Source organism: Pseudophryne corroboree, chromosome 1 (assembly GCF_028390025.1).
Source record: "Pseudophryne corroboree isolate aPseCor3 chromosome 1, aPseCor3.hap2, whole genome shotgun sequence".
Classification (NCBI taxonomy): Eukaryota; Metazoa; Chordata; class Amphibia; order Anura; family Myobatrachidae; genus Pseudophryne; species Pseudophryne corroboree.
In genome coordinates, this window is record NC_086444.1 from 886,831,313 (window position 1) to 886,849,991 (window position 18,679).

General features: G+C 34.2%; 29 non-coding genes across 29 annotated transcripts; all 29 read left to right on the forward strand.

The window, feature by feature from the left end:
• Window positions 1–74: 74 nt before the first annotated feature.
• Window positions 75–147, forward strand: TRNAK-UUU (transfer RNA lysine (anticodon UUU)). Its single transcript has one exon. It is a non-coding gene; the product is annotated as a tRNA-Lys (tRNA).
• Window positions 148–726: 579 nt separating this feature from the next.
• Window positions 727–799, forward strand: TRNAK-UUU (transfer RNA lysine (anticodon UUU)). Its single transcript has one exon. It is a non-coding gene; the product is annotated as a tRNA-Lys (tRNA).
• Window positions 800–1,377: 578 nt separating this feature from the next.
• Window positions 1,378–1,450, forward strand: TRNAK-UUU (transfer RNA lysine (anticodon UUU)). The gene has a single exon. It is a non-coding gene; the product is annotated as a tRNA-Lys (tRNA).
• Window positions 1,451–2,029: 579 nt separating this feature from the next.
• TRNAK-UUU (transfer RNA lysine (anticodon UUU)) lies at window positions 2,030–2,102 on the forward strand. Its single transcript has one exon. It is a non-coding gene; the product is annotated as a tRNA-Lys (tRNA).
• A 579-nt stretch (window positions 2,103–2,681) lies between these two features.
• On the forward strand, window positions 2,682–2,754 carry TRNAK-UUU (transfer RNA lysine (anticodon UUU)). Its single transcript has one exon. It is a non-coding gene; the product is annotated as a tRNA-Lys (tRNA).
• Window positions 2,755–3,332: 578 nt separating this feature from the next.
• Window positions 3,333–3,405, forward strand: TRNAK-UUU (transfer RNA lysine (anticodon UUU)). The gene has a single exon. It is a non-coding gene; the product is annotated as a tRNA-Lys (tRNA).
• Window positions 3,406–3,983: 578 nt separating this feature from the next.
• Window positions 3,984–4,056, forward strand: TRNAK-UUU (transfer RNA lysine (anticodon UUU)). Its single transcript has one exon. It is a non-coding gene; the product is annotated as a tRNA-Lys (tRNA).
• A 579-nt stretch (window positions 4,057–4,635) lies between these two features.
• On the forward strand, window positions 4,636–4,708 carry TRNAK-UUU (transfer RNA lysine (anticodon UUU)). Its single transcript has one exon. It is a non-coding gene; the product is annotated as a tRNA-Lys (tRNA).
• Window positions 4,709–5,287: 579 nt separating this feature from the next.
• On the forward strand, window positions 5,288–5,360 carry TRNAK-UUU (transfer RNA lysine (anticodon UUU)). The gene has a single exon. It is a non-coding gene; the product is annotated as a tRNA-Lys (tRNA).
• A 578-nt stretch (window positions 5,361–5,938) lies between these two features.
• TRNAK-UUU (transfer RNA lysine (anticodon UUU)) lies at window positions 5,939–6,011 on the forward strand. Its single transcript has one exon. It is a non-coding gene; the product is annotated as a tRNA-Lys (tRNA).
• Window positions 6,012–6,590: 579 nt separating this feature from the next.
• TRNAK-UUU (transfer RNA lysine (anticodon UUU)) lies at window positions 6,591–6,663 on the forward strand. Its single transcript has one exon. It is a non-coding gene; the product is annotated as a tRNA-Lys (tRNA).
• A 579-nt stretch (window positions 6,664–7,242) lies between these two features.
• TRNAK-UUU (transfer RNA lysine (anticodon UUU)) lies at window positions 7,243–7,315 on the forward strand. The gene has a single exon. It is a non-coding gene; the product is annotated as a tRNA-Lys (tRNA).
• Window positions 7,316–7,894: 579 nt separating this feature from the next.
• On the forward strand, window positions 7,895–7,967 carry TRNAK-UUU (transfer RNA lysine (anticodon UUU)). The gene has a single exon. It is a non-coding gene; the product is annotated as a tRNA-Lys (tRNA).
• A 578-nt stretch (window positions 7,968–8,545) lies between these two features.
• On the forward strand, window positions 8,546–8,618 carry TRNAK-UUU (transfer RNA lysine (anticodon UUU)). The gene has a single exon. It is a non-coding gene; the product is annotated as a tRNA-Lys (tRNA).
• A 579-nt stretch (window positions 8,619–9,197) lies between these two features.
• Window positions 9,198–9,270, forward strand: TRNAK-UUU (transfer RNA lysine (anticodon UUU)). Its single transcript has one exon. It is a non-coding gene; the product is annotated as a tRNA-Lys (tRNA).
• A 579-nt stretch (window positions 9,271–9,849) lies between these two features.
• On the forward strand, window positions 9,850–9,922 carry TRNAK-UUU (transfer RNA lysine (anticodon UUU)). Its single transcript has one exon. It is a non-coding gene; the product is annotated as a tRNA-Lys (tRNA).
• Window positions 9,923–10,500: 578 nt separating this feature from the next.
• TRNAK-UUU (transfer RNA lysine (anticodon UUU)) lies at window positions 10,501–10,573 on the forward strand. The gene has a single exon. It is a non-coding gene; the product is annotated as a tRNA-Lys (tRNA).
• Window positions 10,574–11,151: 578 nt separating this feature from the next.
• TRNAK-UUU (transfer RNA lysine (anticodon UUU)) lies at window positions 11,152–11,224 on the forward strand. The gene has a single exon. It is a non-coding gene; the product is annotated as a tRNA-Lys (tRNA).
• A 579-nt stretch (window positions 11,225–11,803) lies between these two features.
• TRNAK-UUU (transfer RNA lysine (anticodon UUU)) lies at window positions 11,804–11,876 on the forward strand. Its single transcript has one exon. It is a non-coding gene; the product is annotated as a tRNA-Lys (tRNA).
• A 579-nt stretch (window positions 11,877–12,455) lies between these two features.
• TRNAK-UUU (transfer RNA lysine (anticodon UUU)) lies at window positions 12,456–12,528 on the forward strand. Its single transcript has one exon. It is a non-coding gene; the product is annotated as a tRNA-Lys (tRNA).
• Window positions 12,529–13,106: 578 nt separating this feature from the next.
• TRNAK-UUU (transfer RNA lysine (anticodon UUU)) lies at window positions 13,107–13,179 on the forward strand. Its single transcript has one exon. It is a non-coding gene; the product is annotated as a tRNA-Lys (tRNA).
• Window positions 13,180–13,758: 579 nt separating this feature from the next.
• Window positions 13,759–13,831, forward strand: TRNAK-UUU (transfer RNA lysine (anticodon UUU)). The gene has a single exon. It is a non-coding gene; the product is annotated as a tRNA-Lys (tRNA).
• Window positions 13,832–14,410: 579 nt separating this feature from the next.
• Window positions 14,411–14,483, forward strand: TRNAK-UUU (transfer RNA lysine (anticodon UUU)). The gene has a single exon. It is a non-coding gene; the product is annotated as a tRNA-Lys (tRNA).
• Window positions 14,484–15,061: 578 nt separating this feature from the next.
• On the forward strand, window positions 15,062–15,134 carry TRNAK-UUU (transfer RNA lysine (anticodon UUU)). The gene has a single exon. It is a non-coding gene; the product is annotated as a tRNA-Lys (tRNA).
• Window positions 15,135–15,713: 579 nt separating this feature from the next.
• Window positions 15,714–15,786, forward strand: TRNAK-UUU (transfer RNA lysine (anticodon UUU)). Its single transcript has one exon. It is a non-coding gene; the product is annotated as a tRNA-Lys (tRNA).
• Window positions 15,787–16,365: 579 nt separating this feature from the next.
• TRNAK-UUU (transfer RNA lysine (anticodon UUU)) lies at window positions 16,366–16,438 on the forward strand. The gene has a single exon. It is a non-coding gene; the product is annotated as a tRNA-Lys (tRNA).
• A 578-nt stretch (window positions 16,439–17,016) lies between these two features.
• TRNAK-UUU (transfer RNA lysine (anticodon UUU)) lies at window positions 17,017–17,089 on the forward strand. Its single transcript has one exon. It is a non-coding gene; the product is annotated as a tRNA-Lys (tRNA).
• Window positions 17,090–17,668: 579 nt separating this feature from the next.
• TRNAK-UUU (transfer RNA lysine (anticodon UUU)) lies at window positions 17,669–17,741 on the forward strand. Its single transcript has one exon. It is a non-coding gene; the product is annotated as a tRNA-Lys (tRNA).
• Window positions 17,742–18,322: 581 nt separating this feature from the next.
• TRNAK-UUU (transfer RNA lysine (anticodon UUU)) lies at window positions 18,323–18,395 on the forward strand. Its single transcript has one exon. It is a non-coding gene; the product is annotated as a tRNA-Lys (tRNA).
• Window positions 18,396–18,679: the final 284 nt, after the last annotated feature.

Sequence of the window (18,679 nt, forward strand, 5' to 3'; positions counted from 1 at the left end):
TTGTAATTGCACAGCAAATTGTCATGTTTTATATATTTCGAGCAGTTTCCAATATGGCAATTTCAGTGCTCAGAGCCTGGATAGCTCAGTCGGTAGAGCATCAGACTTTTAATCTGAGGGTCCAGGGTTCAAGTCCCTGTTCAGGCGTGTGTATTTTAAACAATGGTGTTTTTGTTTGTGAAATGGACAATTTTGCAGAGTTTAAAATCATCCATTCCTGCAGGCAGCCATCTTTTAATTGTTGATGCTGATTATGTTCATTATTCAATGGGAAGGTGTATAGATTGGAGAGATTCTTTAGAATATTAAGAATGGACTTTATCACTCTTCAATAGGCACACATTATTGGCATCTAGTAATATAGTCATCACAAAGTAGTATCACTACATGTCAGTTCTAAAGACTTTGTTTCATCAGGAACTCAAATCCATCCTTCTTTGATAGGCACACAGTGATTAAATTAGACAAGTAATAAATCAAACCTCTTTGACAAAAATAATTGAATGTGATTATTGAAGTGAGGTGATACTTAAAGCATCTAAGGATTTACAACTTAAACACAGAGGATACTAAAATATATTTCACCAAGAGACCCTACAAGCCAAGTCTTTCAGTTCATGATTGCAGTAACACATATATGTTTCCACATTTTTTGTAATTGCACAGCAAATTGTCATGTTTTATATATTTCGAGCAGTTTTCAATATGGCAACTTTAGCACTCAGAGCCTGGATAGCTCAGTCAGTAGAGCATCAGACTTTTAATCTGAGGGTCCAGGGTTCAAGTCCCTGTTCAGGCGAGTGTCTTTTAAACAATGGTGTTTTTGTTTGTGAAATGGACAATTTTGCAGAGTATAAAATTATCCATTCCTGCAGGCAGCCATCTTTTAATTGTTGATGCTGATTATGTTCATTATTCAATGGGAAGGTGAATAGATTGGAAAGATTCTATAGAATATTAAGAATGGACTTTATCACTCTTCAATAGGCACACATTATTGGCATCTAGTAATATAATCATCACAAAGTAGTATCGCTACATGTCAGTTCTAAAGACTTTATTTCATCAGGAACTCAAATCCATCCTTCTTTGATAGGCACACAGTGATTAAATTAGACAAGTAATAAATCAAACCTCTTTGACAAAAATAATTGAATGTGATTATTGAAGTAAGGTGATACTTAACGAATCTAAGGATTTACATCTTAAACACAGAGGAAACTAAAATATATTTCATCAAGAGACCCTACAAGCCAAGTCTTTCAGTTCATGATTGCAGTAACACATATATTTTTCCACATTTTTTGTAATTGCACAGAAAATTGTCATGTTTTATATATTTGAGCAGTTTCCAATATGGCAACTTCAGTGCTCAGAGCCTGGATAGCTCAGTCGGTAGAGCATCAGACTTTTAATCTGAGGGTCCAGGGTTCAAGTCCCTGTTCAGGCGAGTGTCTTTTAAACAATGGTGTTTTTGTTTGTGAAATGGACAATTTTGCAGAGTTTAAAATTATCCATTCCTGCAGGCAGCCATCTATTAATTGTTGATGCTGATTATGTTCATTATTCAATGGGAAGGTGAATAGATTGGAAAGATTCTGTAGAATATTAAGAAGGGACTTTATCACTCTTCAATAGGCACACATTATTGGCATCTAGTAATATAATCATCACAAAGTAGTATCGCTACATGTCAGTTCTAAAGACTTTATTTCATCAGGAACTCAAATCCATCCTTCTTTGATAGGCACACAGTGATTAAATTAGACAAGTAATAAATCAAACCTCTTTGACAAAAATAATTGAATGTGATTATTGAAGTGAGGTGATACTTAACGAATCTAAGGATTTACATCTTAAACACAGAGGAAACTAAAATATATTTCATCAAGAGACCCTACAAGCCAAGTCTTTTAGTTCATGATAGCAGTAACACACATATTTTTCCACATTTTTTGTAATTGCACAGCAAATTGTCATGTTTTATATATTTCGAGCAGTTTCCAATATGGCAACTTCAGTGCTCAGAGCCTGGATAGCTCAGTCGGTAGAGCATCAGACTTTTAATCTGAGGGTCCCGGGTTCAAGTCCATGTTCAGGCGAGTGTATTTTAAACAATGGTGTTTTTGTTTGTGAAATGGACAATTTTGCAGAGTTTAAAATCATCCATTCCTGCAGGCAGCCATCTTTTAATTGTTGATGCTGATTATGTTCATTATTCAATGGGAAGGTGTATAGATTGGAGAGATTCTTTAGAATATTAAGAATGGACTTTATCACTCTTCAATAGGCACACATTATTGGCATCTAGTAATATAGTCATCACAAAGTAGTATCACTACATGTCAGTTCTAAAGACTTTGTTTCATCAGGAACTCAAATCCATCCTTCTTTGATAGGCACACAGTGATTAAATTAGACAAGTAATAAATCAAACCTCTTTGACAAAAATAATTGAATGTGATTATTGAAGTGAGGTGATACTTAAAGCATCTAAGGATTTACAACTTAAACACAGAGGATACTAAAATATATTTCACCAAGAGACCCTACAAGCCAAGTCTTTCAGTTCATGATTGCAGTAACACATATATGTTTCCACATTTTTTGTAATTGCACAGCAAATTGTCATGTTTTATATATTTCGAGCAGTTTTCAATATGGCAACTTTAGCACTCAGAGCCTGGATAGCTCAGTCAGTAGAGCATCAGACTTTTAATCTGAGGGTCCAGGGTTCAAGTCCCTGTTCAGGCGAGTGTCTTTTAAACAATGGTGTTTTTGTTTGTGAAATGGACAATTTTGCAGAGTTTAAAATGATCCATTCCTGCAGGCAGCCATCTTTTAATTGTTGATGCTGATTATGTTCATTATTCAATGGGAAGGTGAATAGATTGGAAAGATTCTGTAGAATATTAAGAATGGACTTTATCACTCTTCAATAGGCACACATTATTGGCATCTAGTAATATAGTCATCACAAAGTAGTATCACTACATGTCAGTTCTAAAGACTTTGTTTCATCAGGAACTCAAATCCATCCTTCTTTGATAGGCACACAGTGATTAAATTAGACAAGTAATAAATCAAAACTCTTTGACAAAAAAAATTGAATGTGATTATTGAAGTGAGGTGATACTTAAAGCATCTAAGGATTTACAACTTAAACACAGAGGAAACTAAAATATATTTCATCAAGAGACCCTACAAGCCAAGTCTTTCAGTTCATGATTGCAGTAACACATATATTTTTCCACATTTTTTGTAATTGCACAGCAAATTGTCATGTTTTATATATTTGAGCAGTTTCCAATATGGCAACTACAGCACTCAGAGCCTGGATAGCTCAGTCGGAAGAGCATCAGACTTTTAATCTGAGGGTCCAGGGTTCAAGTCCCTGTTCATGCGAGTGTCTTTTAAACAATGGTGTTTTTGTTTGTGAAATGGACAATTTTGCAGAGTTTAAAATTATCCATTCCTGTAGGCAGCCATCTTTTAATTGTTGATGCTGATTATGTTCATTAATCAATGGGAAGGTGAATAGATTGGAAAGATTCTATAGAATATTAAGAATGGACTTTATCACTCTTCAATAGGCACACATTATTGGCATCTAGTAATATAATCATCACAAAGTAGTATCGCTACATGTCAGTTCTAAAGACTTTATTTCATCAGGAACTCAAATCCATCCTTCTTTGATAGGCACACAGTGATTAAATTAGACAAGTAATAAATCAAACCTCTTTGACAAAAATAATTGAATGTGATTATTGAAGTAAGGTGATACTTAACGAATCTAAGGATTTACATCTTAAACACAGAGGAAACTAAAATATATTTCATCAAGAGACCCTACAAGCCAAGTCTTTCAGTTCATAATTGCAGTAACACATATATTTTTCCACATTTTTTGTAATTGCACAGAAAATTGTCATGTTTTATATATTTGAGCAGTTTCCAATATGGCAACTTCAGTGCTCAGAGCCTGGATAGCTCAGTCGGTAGAGCATCAGACTTTTAATCTGAGGGTCCAGGGTTCAAGTCCCTGTTCAGGCGAGTGTTTTTTAAACAATGGTGTTTTTGTTTGTAAAATGGACAATTTTGCAGAGTTTAAAATTATCCATTCCTGCAGGCAGCCATCTATTAATTGTTGATGCTGATTATGTTCATTATTCAATGGGAAGGTGAATAGATTGGAAAGATTCTGTAGAATATTAAGAATGGACTTTATCACTCTTCAATAGGCACACATTATTGGCATCTAGTAATATAATCATCACAAAGTAGTATCGCTACATGTCAGTTCTAAAGACTTTATTTCATCAGGAACTCAAATCCATCCTTCTTTGATAGGCACACAGTGATTAAATTAGACAAGTAATAAATCAAACCTCTTTGACAAAAATAATTGAATGTGATTATTGAAGTAAGGTGATACTTAACGAATCTAAGGATTTACATCTTAAACACAGAGGAAACTAAAATATATTTCATCAAGAGACCCTACAAGCCAAGTCTTTTAGTTCATGATAGCAGTAACACACATATTTTTCCACATTTTTTGTAATTGCACAGCAAATTGTCATGTTTTATATATTTCGAGCAGTTTCCAATATGGCAATTTCAGTGCTCAGAGCCTGGATAGCTCAGTCGGTAGAGCATCAGACTTTTAATCTGAGGGTCCATGGTTCAAGTCCCTGTTCAGGCGTGTGTATTTTAAACAATGGTGTTTTTGTTTGTGAAATGGACAATTTTGCAGAGTTTAAAATCATCCATTCCTGCAGGCAGCCATCTTTTAATTGTTGATGCTGATTATGTTCATTATTCAATGGGAAGGTGTATAGATTGGAGAGATTCTTTAGAATATTAAGAATGGACTTTATCACTCTTCAATAGGCACACATTATTGGCATCTAGTAATATAGTCATCACAAAGTAGTATCACTACATGTCAGTTCTAAAGACTTTGTTTCATCAGGAACTCAAATCCATCCTTCTTTGATAGGCACACAGTGATTAAATTAGACAAGTAATAAATCAAACCTCTTTGACAAAAATAATTGAATGTGATTATTGAAGTGAGGTGATACTTAAAGCATCTAAGGATTTACAACTTAAACACAGAGGATACTAAAATATATTTCACCAAGAGACCCTACAAGCCAAGTCTTTCAGTTCATGATTGCAGTAACACATATATGTTTCCACATTTTTTGTAATTGCACAGCAAATTGTCATGTTTTATATATTTCGAGCAGTTTTCAATATGGCAACTTTAGCACTCAGAGCCTGGATAGCTCAGTCAGTAGAGCATCAGACTTTTAATCTGAGGGTCCAGGGTTCAAGTCCCTGTTCAGGCGAGTGTCTTTTAAACAATGGTGTTTTTGTTTGTGAAATGGACAATTTTGCAGAGTATAAAATTATCCATTCCTGCAGGCAGCCATCTTTTAATTGTTGATGCTGATTATGTTCATTATTCAATGGGAAGGTGAATAGATTGGAAAGATTCTATAGAATATTAAGAATGGACTTTATCACTCTTCAATAGGCACACATTATTGGCATCTAGTAATATAATCATCACAAAGTAGTATCGCTACATGTCAGTTCTAAAGACTTTATTTCATCAGGAACTCAAATCCATCCTTCTTTGATAGGCACACAGTGATTAAATTAGACAAGTAATAAATCAAACCTCTTTGACAAAAATAATTGAATGTGATTATTGAAGTAAGGTGATACTTAACGAATCTAAGGATTTACATCTTAAACACAGAGGAAACTAAAATATATTTCATCAAGAGACCCTACAAGCCAAGTCTTTCAGTTCATGATTGCAGTAACACATATATTTTTCCACATTTTTTGTAATTGCACAGAAAATTGTCATGTTTTATATATTTGAGCAGTTTCCAATATGGCAACTTCAGTGCTCAGAGCCTGGATAGCTCAGTCGGTAGAGCATCAGACTTTTAATCTGAGGGTCCAGGGTTCAAGTCCCTGTTCAGGCGAGTGTTTTTTAAACAATGGTGTTTTTGTTTGTAAAATGGACAATTTTGCAGAGTTTAAAATTATCCATTCCTGCAGGCAGCCATCTATTAATTGTTGATGCTGATTATGTTCATTATTCAATGGGAAGGTGAATAGATTGGAAAGATTCTGTAGAATATTAAGAATGGACTTTATCACTCTTCAATAGGCACACATTATTGGCATCTAGTAATATAATCATCACAAAGTAGTATCGCTACATGTCAGTTCTAAAGACTTTATTTCATCAGGAACTCAAATCCATCCTTCTTTGATAGGCACACAGTGATTAAATTAGACAAGTAATAAATCAAACCTCTTTGACAAAAATAATTGAATGTGATTATTGAAGTAAGGTGATACTTAACGAATCTAAGGATTTACATCTTAAACACAGAGGAAACTAAAATATATTTCATCAAGAGACCCTACAAGCCAAGTCTTTTAGTTCATGATAGCAGTAACACACATATTTTTCCACATTTTTTGTAATTGCACAGCAAATTGTCATGTTTTATATATTTCGAGCAGTTTACAATATGGCAACTTCAGTGCTCAGAGCCCGGATAGCTCAGTCGGTAGAGCATCAGACTTTTAATCTGAGGGTCCAGGGTTCAAGTCCCTGTTCAGGCGAGTGTATTTTAAACAATGGTGTTTTTGTTTGTGAAATGGACAATTTTGCAGAGTTTAAAATCATCCATTCCTGCAGGCAGCCATCTTTTAATTGTTGATGCTGATTATGTTCATTATTCAATGGGAAGGTGTATAGATTGGAGAGATTCTTTAGAATATTAAGAATGGACTTTATCACTCTTCAATAGGCACACATTATTGGCATCTAGTAATATAATCATCACAAAGTAGTATCGCTACATGTCAGTTCTAAAGACTTTATTTCATCAGGAACTCAAATCCATCCTTCTTTGATAGGCACACAGTGATTAAATTAGACAAGTAATAAATCAAACCTCTTTGACAAAAATAATTGAATGTGATTATTGAAGTAAGGTGATACTTAACGAATCTAAGGATTTACATCTTAAACACAGAGGAAACTAAAATATATTTCATCAAGAGACCCTACAAGCCAAGTCTTTTAGTTCATGATAGCAGTAACACACATATTTTTCCACATTTTTTGTAATTGCACAGCAAATTGTCATGTTTTATATATTTCGAGCAGTTTCCAATATGGCAACTTCAGTGCTCAGAGCCTGGATAGCTCAGTCGGTAGAGCATCAGACTTTTAATCTGAGGGTCCAGGGTTCAAGTCCCTGTTCAGGCGAGTGTATTTTAAACAATGGTGTTTTTGTTTGTGAAATGGACAATTTTGCAGAGTTTAAAATCATCCATTCCTGCAGGCAGCCATCTTTTAATTGTTGATGCTGATTATGTTCATTATTCAATGGGAAGGTGTATAGATTGGAGAGATTCTTTAGAATATTAAGAATGGACTTTATCACTCTTCAATAGGCACACATTATTGGCATCTAGTAATATAATCATCACAAAGTAGTATCGCTACATGTCAGTTCTAAAGACTTTATTTCATCAGGAACTCAAATTCATCCTTCTTTGATAGGCACACAGTTATTAAATTAGACAAGTAATAAATCAAACCTCTTTGACAAAAATAATTGAATGTGATTATTGAAGTAAGGTGATACTTAACGAATCTAAGGATTTACATCTTAAACACAGAGGAAACTAAAATATATTTCATCAAGAGACCCTACAAGCCAAGTCTTTTAGTTCATGATAGCAGTAACACACATATTTTTCCACATTTTTTGTAATTGCACAGCAAATTGTCATGTTTTATATATTTCGAGCAGTTTCCAATATGGCAATTTCAGTGCTCAGAGCCCGGATAGCTCAGTCGGTAGAGCATCAGACTTTTAATCTGAGGGTCCAGGGTTCAAGTCCCTGTTCAGGCGTGTGTATTTTAAACAATGGTGTTTTTGTTTGTGAAATGGACAATTTTGCAGAGTTTAAAATCATCCATTCCTGCAGGCAGCCATCTTTTAATTGTTGATGCTGATTATGTTCATTATTCAATGGGAAGGTGTATAGATTGGAGAGATTCTTTAGAATATTAAGAATGGACTTTATCACTCTTCAATAGGCACACATTATTGGCATCTAGTAATATAGTCATCACAAAGTAGTATCACTACATGTCAGTTCTAAAGACTTTGTTTCATCAGGAACTCAAATCCATCCTTCTTTGATAGGCACACAGTGATTAAATTAGACAAGTAATAAATCAAACCTCTTTGACAAAAATAATTGAATGTGATTATTGAAGTAAGGTGATACTTAACGAATCTAAGGATTTACATCTTAAACACAGAGGAAACTAAAATATATTTCATCAAGAGACCCTACAAGCCAAGTCTTTCAGTTCATGATTGCAGTAACACATATATTTTTCCACATTTTTTGTAATTGCACAGAAAATTGTCATGTTTTATATATTTGAGCAGTTTCCAATATGGCAACTTCAGTGCTCAGAGCCTGGATAGCTCAGTCGGTAGAGCATCAGACTTTTAATCTGAGGGTCCAGGGTTCAAGTCCCTGTTCAGGCGAGTGTTTTTTAAACAATGGTGTTTTTGTTTGTGAAATGGACAATTTTGCAGAGTTTAAAATTATCCATTCCTGCAGGCAGCCATCTATTAATTGTTGATGCTGATTATGTTCATTATTCAATGGGAAGGTGAATAGATTGGAAAGATTCTGTAGAATATTAAGAATGGACTTTATCACTCTTCAATAGGCACACATTATTGGCATCTAGTAATATAATCATCACAAAGTAGTATCGCTACATGTCAGTTCTAAAGACTTTATTTCATCAGGAACTCAAATCCATCCTTCTTTGATAGGCACACAGTGATTAAATTAGACAAGTAATAAATCAAACCTCTTTGACAAAAATAATTGAATGTGATTATTGAAGTAAGGTGTTACTTAACGAATCTAAGGATTTACATCTTAAACACAGAGGAAACTAAAATATATTTCATCAAGAGACCCTACAAGCCAAGTCTTTTAGTTCATGATAGCAGTAACACACATATTTTTCCACATTTTTTGTAATTGCACAGCAAATTGTCATGTTTTATATATTTCGAGCAGTTTACAATATGGCAACTTCAGTGCTCAGAGCCTGGATAGCTCAGTCGGTAGAGCATCATACTTTTAATCTGAGGGTCCAGGGTTCAAGTCCCTGTTCAGGCGAGTGTATTTTAAACAATGGTGTTTTTGTTTGTGAAATGGACAATTTTGCAGAGTTTAAAATCATCCATTCCTGCAGGAAGCCATCTTTTAATTGTTGATGCTGATTATGTTCATTATTCAATGGGAAGGTGTATAGATTGGAGAGATTCTTTAGAATATTAAGAATGGACTTTATCACTCTTCAATAGGCACACATTATTGGCATCTAGTAATATAATCATCACAAAGTAGTATCGCTACATGTCAGTTCTAAAGACTTTATTTCATCAGGAACTCAAATCCATCCTTCTTTGATAGGCACACAGTGATTAAATTAGACAAGTAATAAATCAAACCTCTTTGACAAAAATAATTGAATGTGATTATTGAAGTAAGGTGATACTTAACGAATCTAAGGATTTACATCTTAAACACAGAGGAAACTAAAATATATTTCATCAAGAGACCCTACAAGCCAAGTCTTTTAGTTCATGATAGCAGTAACACACATATTTTTCCACATTTTTTGTAATTGCACAGCAAATTGTCATGTTTTATATATTTCGAGCAGTTTCCAATATGGCAACTTCAGTGCTCAGAGCCTGGATAGCTCAGTCGGTAGAGCATCAGACTTTTAATCTGAGGGTCCAGGGTTCAAGTCCCTGTTCAGGCGTGTGTATTTTAAACAATGGTGTTTTTGTTTGTGAAATGGACAATTTTGCAGAGTTTAAAATCATCCATTCCTGCAGGCAGCCATCTTTTAATTGTTGATGCTGATTATGTTCATTATTCAATGGGAAGGTGAATAGATTGGAGAGATTCTTTAGAATATTAAGAATGGACTTTATCACTCTTCAATAGGCACACATTATTGGCATCTAGTAATATAGTCATCACAAAGTAGTATCACTACATGTCAGTTCTAAAGACTTTGTTTCATCAGGAACTCAAATCCATCCTTCTTTGATAGGCACACAGTGATTAAATTAGACAAGTAATAAATCAAACCTCTTTGACAAAAATAATTGAATGTGATTATTGAAGTAAGGTGATACTTAACGAATCTAAGGATTTACATCTTAAACACAGAGGAAACTAAAATATATTTCATCAAGAGACCCTACAAGCCAAGTCTTTCAGTTCATGATTGCAGTAACACATATATTTTTCCACATTTTTTGTAATTGCACAGAAAATTGTCATGTTTTATATATTTGAGCAGTTTCCAATATGGCAACTTCAGTGCTCAGAGCCTGGATAGCTCAGTCGGTAGAGCATCAGACTTTTAATCTGAGAGTCCAGGGTTCAAGTCCCTGTTCAGGCGAGTGTTTTTTAAACAATGGTGTTTTTGTTTGTGAAATGGACAATTTTGCAGAGTTTAAAATTATCCATTCCTGCAGGCAGCCATCTATTAATTGTTGATGCTGATTATGTTCATTATTCAATGGGAAGGTGAATAGATTGGAAAGATTCTGTAGAATATTAAGAATGGACTTTATCACTCTTCAATAGGCACACATTATTGGCATCTAGTAATATAATCATCACAAAGTAGTATCGCTACATGTCAGTTCTAAAGACTTTATTTCATCAGGAACTCAAATCCATCCTTCTTTGATAGGCACACAGTGATTAAATTAGACAAGTAATAAATCAAACCTCTTTGACAAAAATAATTGAATGTGATTATTGAAGTGAGGTGATACTTAAAGCATCTAAGGATTTACAACTTAAACACAGAGGATACTAAAATATATTTCACCAAGAGACCCTACAAGCAAAGTCTTTCAGTTCATGATTGCAGTAACACATATATTTTTCCACATTTTTTGTAATTGCACAGAAAATTGTCATGTTTTATATATTTGAGCAGTTTCCAATATGGCAACTTCAGTGCTCAGAGCCTGGATAGCTCAGTCGGTAGAGCATCAGACTTTTAATCTGAGGGTCCAGGGTTCAAGTCCCTGTTCAGGCGAGTGTTTTTTAAACAATGGTGTTTTTGTTTGTAAAATGGACAATTTTGCAGAGTTTAAAATTATCCATTCCTGCAGGCAGCCATCTATTAATTGTTGATGCTGATTATGTTCATTATTCAATGGGAAGGTGAATAGATTGGAAAGATTCTGTAGAATATTAAGAATGGACTTTATCACTCTTCAATAGGCACACATTATTGGCATCTAGTAATATAATCATCACAAAGTAGTATCGCTACATGTCAGTTCTAAAGACTTTATTTCATCAGGAACTCAAATCCATCCTTCTTTGATAGGCACACAGTGATTAAATTAGACAAGTAATAAATCAAACCTCTTTGACAAAAATAATTGAATGTGATTATTGAAGTAAGGTGATACTTAACGAATCTAAGGATTTACATCTTAAACACAGAGGAAACTAAAATATATTTCATCAAGAGACCCTACAAGCCAAGTCTTTTAGTTCATGATAGCAGTAACACACATATTTTTCCACATTTTTTGTAATTGCACAGCAAATTGTCATGTTTTATATATTTCGAGCAGTTTACAATATGGCAACTTTAGTGCTCAGAGCCTGGATAGCTCAGTTGGTAGAGCATCAGACTTTTAATCTGAGGGTCCAGGGTTCAAGTCCCTGTTCAGGCGAGTGTATTTTAAACAATGGTGTTTTTGTTTGTGAAATGGACAATTTTGCAGAGTTTAAAATCATCCATTCCTGCAGGCAGCCATCTTTTAATTGTTGATGCTGATTATGTTCATTATTCAATGGGAAGGTGTATAGATTGGAGAGATTCTTTAGAATATTAAGAATGGACTTTATCACTCTTCAATAGGCACACATTATTGGCATCTAGTAATATAATCATCACAAAGTAGTATCGCTACATGTCAGTTCTAAAGACTTTATTTCATCAGGAACTCAAATCCATCCTTCTTTGATAGGCACACAGTGATTAAATTAGACAAGTAATAAATCAAACCTCTTTGACAAAAATAATTGAATGTGATTATTGAAGTAAGGTGATACTTAACGAATTTAAGGATTTACATCTTAAACACAGAGGAAACTAAAATATATTTCATCAAGAGACCCTACAAGCCAAGTCTTTTAGTTCATGATAGCAGTAACACACATATTTTTCCACATTTTTTGTAATTGCACAGCAAATTGTCATGTTTTATATATTTCGAGCAGTTTCCAATATGGCAATTTCAGTGCTCAGAGCCTGGATAGCTCAGTCGGTAGAGCATCAGACTTTTAATCTGAGGGTCCAGGGTTCAAGTCCCTGTTCAGGCGTGTGTATTTTAAACAATGGTGTTTTTGTTTGTGAAATGGACAATTTTGCAGAGTTTAAAATCATCCATTCCTGCAGGCAGCCATCTTTTAATTGTTGATGCTGATTATGTTCATTATTCAATGGGAAGGTGTATAGATTGGAGAGATTCTTTAGAATATTAAGAATGGACTTTATCACTCTTCAATAGGCACACATTATTGGCATCTAGTAATATAGTCATCACAAAGTAGTATCACTACATGTCAGTTCTAAAGACTTTGTTTCATCAGGAACTCAAATCCATCCTTCTTTGATAGGCACACAGTGATTAAATTAGACAAGTAATAAATCAAACCTCTTTGACAAAAATAATTGAATGTGATTATTGAAGTGAGGTGATACTTAAAGCATCTAAGGATTTACAACTTAAACACAGAGGATACTAAAATATATTTCACCAAGAGACCCTACAAGCCAAGTCTTTCAGTTCATGATTGCAGTAACACATATATTTTTCCACATTTTTTGTAATTGCACAGAAAATTGTCATGTTTTATATATTTGAGCAGTTTCCAATATGGCAACTTCAGTGCTCAGAGCCTGGATAGCTCAGTCGGTAGAGCATCAGACTTTTAATCTGAGGGTCCAGGGTTCAAGTCCCTGTTCAGGCGAGTGTTTTTTAAACAATGGTGTTTTTGTTTGTGAAATGGACAATTTTGCAGAGTTTAAAATTATCCATTCCTGCAGGCAGCCATCTATTAATTGTTGATGCTGATTATGTTCATTATTCAATGGGAAGGTGAATAGATTGGAAAGATTCTGTAGAATATTAAGAATGGACTTTATCACTCTTCAATAGGCACACATTATTGGCATCTAGTAATATAATCATCACAAAGTAGTATCGCTACATGTCAGTTCTAAAGACTTTATTTCATCAGGAACTCAAATCCATCCTTCTTTGATAGGCACACAGTGATTAAATTAGACAAGTAATAAATCAAACCTCTTTGACAAAAATAATTGAATGTGATTATTGAAGTAAGGTGATACTTAACGAATCTAAGGATTTACATCTTAAACACAGAGGAAACTAAAATATATTTCATCAAGAGACCCTACAAGCCAAGTCTTTTAGTTCATGATAGCAGTAACACACATATTTTTCCACATTTTTTGTAATTGCACAGCAAATTGTCATGTTTTATATATTTCGAGCAGTTTACAATATGGCAACTTCAGTGCTCAGAGCCTGGATAGCTCAGTCGGTAGAGCATCATACTTTTAATCTGAGGGTCCAGGGTTCAAGTCCCTGTTCAGGCGAGTGTATTTTAAACAATGGTGTTTTTGTTTGTGAAATGGACAATTTTGCAGAGTTTAAAATCATCCATTCCTGCAGGAAGCCATCTTTTAATTGTTGATGCTGATTATGTTCATTATTCAATGGGAAGGTGTATAGATTGGAGAGATTCTTTAGAATATTAAGAATGGACTTTATCACTCTTCAATAGGCACACATTATTGGCATCTAGTAATATAATCATCACAAAGTAGTATCGCTACATGTCAGTTCTAAAGACTTTATTTCATCAGGAACTCAAATCCATCCTTCTTTGATAGGCACACAGTGATTAAATTAGACAAGTAATAAATCAAACCTCTTTGACAAAAATAATTGAATGTGATTATTGAAGTAAGGTGATACTTAACGAATCTAAGGATTTACATCTTAAACACAGAGGAAACTAAAATATATTTCATCAAGAGACCCTACAAGCCAAGTCTTTTAGTTCATGATAGCAGTAACACACATATTTTTCCACATTTTTTGTAATTGCACAGCAAATTGTCATGTTTTATATATTTCGAGCAGTTTCCAATATGGCAACTTCAGTGCTCAGAGCCTGGATAGCTCAGTCGGTAGAGCATCAGACTTTTAATCTGAGAGTCCAGGGTTCAAGTCCCTGTTCAGGCGAGTGTTTTTTAAACAATGGTGTTTTTGTTTGTGAAATGGACAATTTTGCAGAGTTTAAAATTATCCATTCCTGCAGGCAGCCATCTATTAATTGTTGATGCTGATTATGTTCATTATTCAATGGGAAGGTGAATAGATTGGAAAGATTCTGTAGAATATTAAGAATGGACTTTATCACTCTTCAATAGGCACACATTATTGGCATCTAGTAATATAATCATCACAAAGTAGTATCGCTACATGTCAGTTCTAAAGACTTTATTTCATCAGGAACTCAAATCCATCCTTCTTTGATAGGCACACAGTGATTAAATTAGACAAGTAATAAATCAAACCTCTTTGACAAAAATAATTGAATGTGATTATTGAAGTGAGGTGATACTTAAAGCATCTAAGGATTTACAACTTAAACACAGAGGATACTAAAATATATTTCACCAAGAGACCCTACAAGCAAAGTCTTTCAGTTCATGATTGCAGTAACACATATATTTTTCCACATTTTTTGTAATTGCACAGAAAATTGTCATGTTTTATATATTTGAGCAGTTTCCAATATGGCAACTTCAGTGCTCAGAGCCTGGATAGCTCAGTCGGTAGAGCATCAGACTTTTAATCTGAGGGTCCAGGGTTCAAGTCCCTGTTCAGGCGAGTGTTTTTTAAACAATGGTGTTTTTGTTTGTAAAATGGACAATTTTGCAGAGTTTAAAATTATCCATTCCTGCAGGCAGCCATCTATTAATTGTTGATGCTGATTATGTTCATTATTCAATGGGAAGGTGAATAGATTGGAAAGATTCTGTAGAATATTAAGAATGGACTTTATCACTCTTCAATAGGCACACATTATTGGCATCTAGTAATATAATCATCACAAAGTAGTATCGCTACATGTCAGTTCTAAAGACTTTATTTCATCAGGAACTCAAATCCATCCTTCTTTGATAGGCACACAGTGATTAAATTAGACAAGTAATAAATCAAACCTCTTTGACAAAAATAATTGAATGTGATTATTGAAGTAAGGTGATACTTAACGAATCTAAGGATTTACATCTTAAACACAGAGGAAACTAAAATATATTTCATCAAGAGACCCTACAAGCCAAGTCTTTTAGTTCATGATAGCAGTAACACACATATTTTTCCACATTTTTTGTAATTGCACAGCAAATTGTCATGTTTTATATATTTCGAGCAGTTTACAATATGGCAACTTTAGTGCTCAGAGCCTGGATAGCTCAGTTGGTAGAGCATCAGACTTTTAATCTGAGGGTCCAGGGTTCAAGTCCCTGTTCAGGCGAGTGTATTTTAAACAATGGTGTTTTTGTTTGTGAAATGGACAATTTTGCAGAGTTTAAAATCATCCATTCCTGCAGGCAGCCATCTTTTAATTGTTGATGCTGATTATGTTCATTATTCAATGGGAAGGTGTATAGATTGGAGAGATTCTTTAGAATATTAAGAATGGACTTTATCACTCTTCAATAGGCACACATTATTGGCATCTAGTAATATAATCATCACAAAGTAGTATCGCTACATGTCAGTTCTAAAGACTTTATTTCATCAGGAACTCAAATCCATCCTTCTTTGATAGGCACACAGTGATTAAATTAGACAAGTAATAAATCAAACCTCTTTGACAAAAATAATTGAATGTGATTATTGAAGTAAGGTGATACTTAACGAATTTAAGGATTTACATCTTAAACACAGAGGAAACTAAAATATATTTCATCAAGAGACCCTACAAGCCAAGTCTTTTAGTTCATGATAGCAGTAACACACATATTTTTCCACATTTTTTGTAATTGCACAGCAAATTGTCATGTTTTATATATTTCGAGCAGTTTCCAATATGGCAATTTCAGTGCTCAGAGCCTGGATAGCTCAGTCGGTAGAGCATCAGACTTTTAATCTGAGGGTCCAGGGTTCAAGTCCCTGTTCAGGCGTGTGTATTTTAAACAATGGTGTTTTTGTTTGTGAAATGGACAATTTTGCAGAGTTTAAAATCATCCATTCCTGCAGGCAGCCATCTTTTAATTGTTGATGCTGATTATGTTCATTATTCAATGGGAAGGTGTATAGATTGGAGAGATTCTTTAGAATATTAAGAATGGACTTTATCACTCTTCAATAGGCACACATTATTGGCATCTAGTAATATAGTCATCACAAAGTAGTATCACTACATGTCAGTTCTAAAGACTTTGTTTCATCAGGAACTCAAATCCATCCTTCTTTGATAGGCACACAGTGATTAAATTAGACAAGTAATAAATCAAACCTCTTTGACAAAAATAATTGAATGTGATTATTGAAGTGAGGTGATACTTAAAGCATCTAAGGATTTACAACTTAAACACAGAGGATACTAAAATATATTTCACCAAGAGACCCTACAAGCCAAGTCTTTCAGTTCATGATTGCAGTAACACATATATGTTTCCACATTTTTTGTAATTGCACAGAAAATTGTCATATTTTATATATTTGAGCAGTTTCCAATATGGCAACTTCAGTGCTCAGAGCCTGGATAGCTCAGTCGGTAGAGCATCAGACTTTTAATCTGAGGGTCCAGGGTTCAAGTCCCTGTTCAGGTGAGTGTCTTTTAAACAATGGTGTTTTTGTTTGTAAAATGGACAATTTTGCAGAGTTTAAAATTATCCATTCCTGCAGGCAGCCATCTATTAATTGTTGATGCTGATTATGTTCATTATTCAATGGGAAGGTGAATAGATTGGAAAGATTCTGTAGAATATTAAGAATGGACTTTATCACTCTTCAATAGGCACACATTATTGGCATCTAGTAATATAATCATCACAAAGTAGTATCGCTACATGTCAGTTCTAAAGACTTTATTTCATCAGGAACTCAAATCCATCCTTCTTTGATAGGCACACAGTGATTAAATTAGACAAGTAATAAATCAAACCTCTTTGACAAAAATAATTGAATGTGATTATTGAAGTAAGGTGATACTTAACGAATCTAAGGATTTACATCTTAAACACAGAGGAAACTAAAATATATTTCATCAAGAGACCCTACAAGCCAAGTCTTTTAGTTCATGATAGCAGTAACACACATATTTTTCCACATTTTTTGTAATTGCACAGCAAATTGTCATGTTTTATATATTTCGAGCAGTTTCCAATATGGCAACTTCAGTGCTCAGAGCCTGGATAGCTCAGTTGGTAGAGCATCAGACTTTTAATCTGAGGGTCCCGGGTTCAAGTCCATGTTCAGGCGAGTGTATTTTAAACAATGGTGTTTTTGTTTGTGAAATGGACAATTTTGCAGAGTGTAAAATCATCCATTCCTGCAGGCAGCCATCTTTTAATTGTTGATGCTGATTATGTTCATTATTCAATGGGAAGGTGTATAGATTGGAGAGATTCTTTAGAATATTAAGAATGGACTTTATCACTCTTCAATAGGCACACATTATTGGCATCTAGTAATATAGTCATCACAAAGTAGTATCACTACATGTCAGTTCTAAAGACTTTGTTTCATCAGGAACTCAAATCCATCCTTCTTTGATAGGCACACAGTGATTAAATTAGACAAGTAATAAATCAAACCTCTTTGACAAAAAAAATTGAATGTGATTATTGAAGTGAGGTGATACTTAAAGCATCTAAGGATTTACAACTTAAACACAGAGGAAACTAAAATATATTTAATCAAGAGACCCTACAAGCCAAGTCTTTCAGTTCATGATTGCAGTAACACATATATATTTTTCCACATTTTTTGTAATTGCACAGCAAATTGTCATGTTTTATATATTTTGAGCAGTTTCCAATATGGCAACTACAGCACTCAGAGCCTGGATAGCTCAGTCGGTAGAGCATCAGACTTTTAATCTGAGGGTCCAGGGTTCAAGTCCCTGTTCAAGCGAGTGTCTTTTAAACAATAATGTTTTTGTTTGTGAAATGGATAATTTTGCAGAGTTTATAATTATCCATTCCTGTAGGCAGCCATCTTTTAATTGTTGATGCTGATTATGTTCATTAATCAATGGGAAGGTGTATAGATTGGAAAGATTCTGTAGAATATTAAGAATGGACTTTATCACTCTTCAATAGGCACACATTATTGGCATCTAGTACTATAGTCATCACAAAGTAGTATCACTACATGTCAGTTCTAAAGACTTTGTTTCATCAGGAACTCAAATCCAT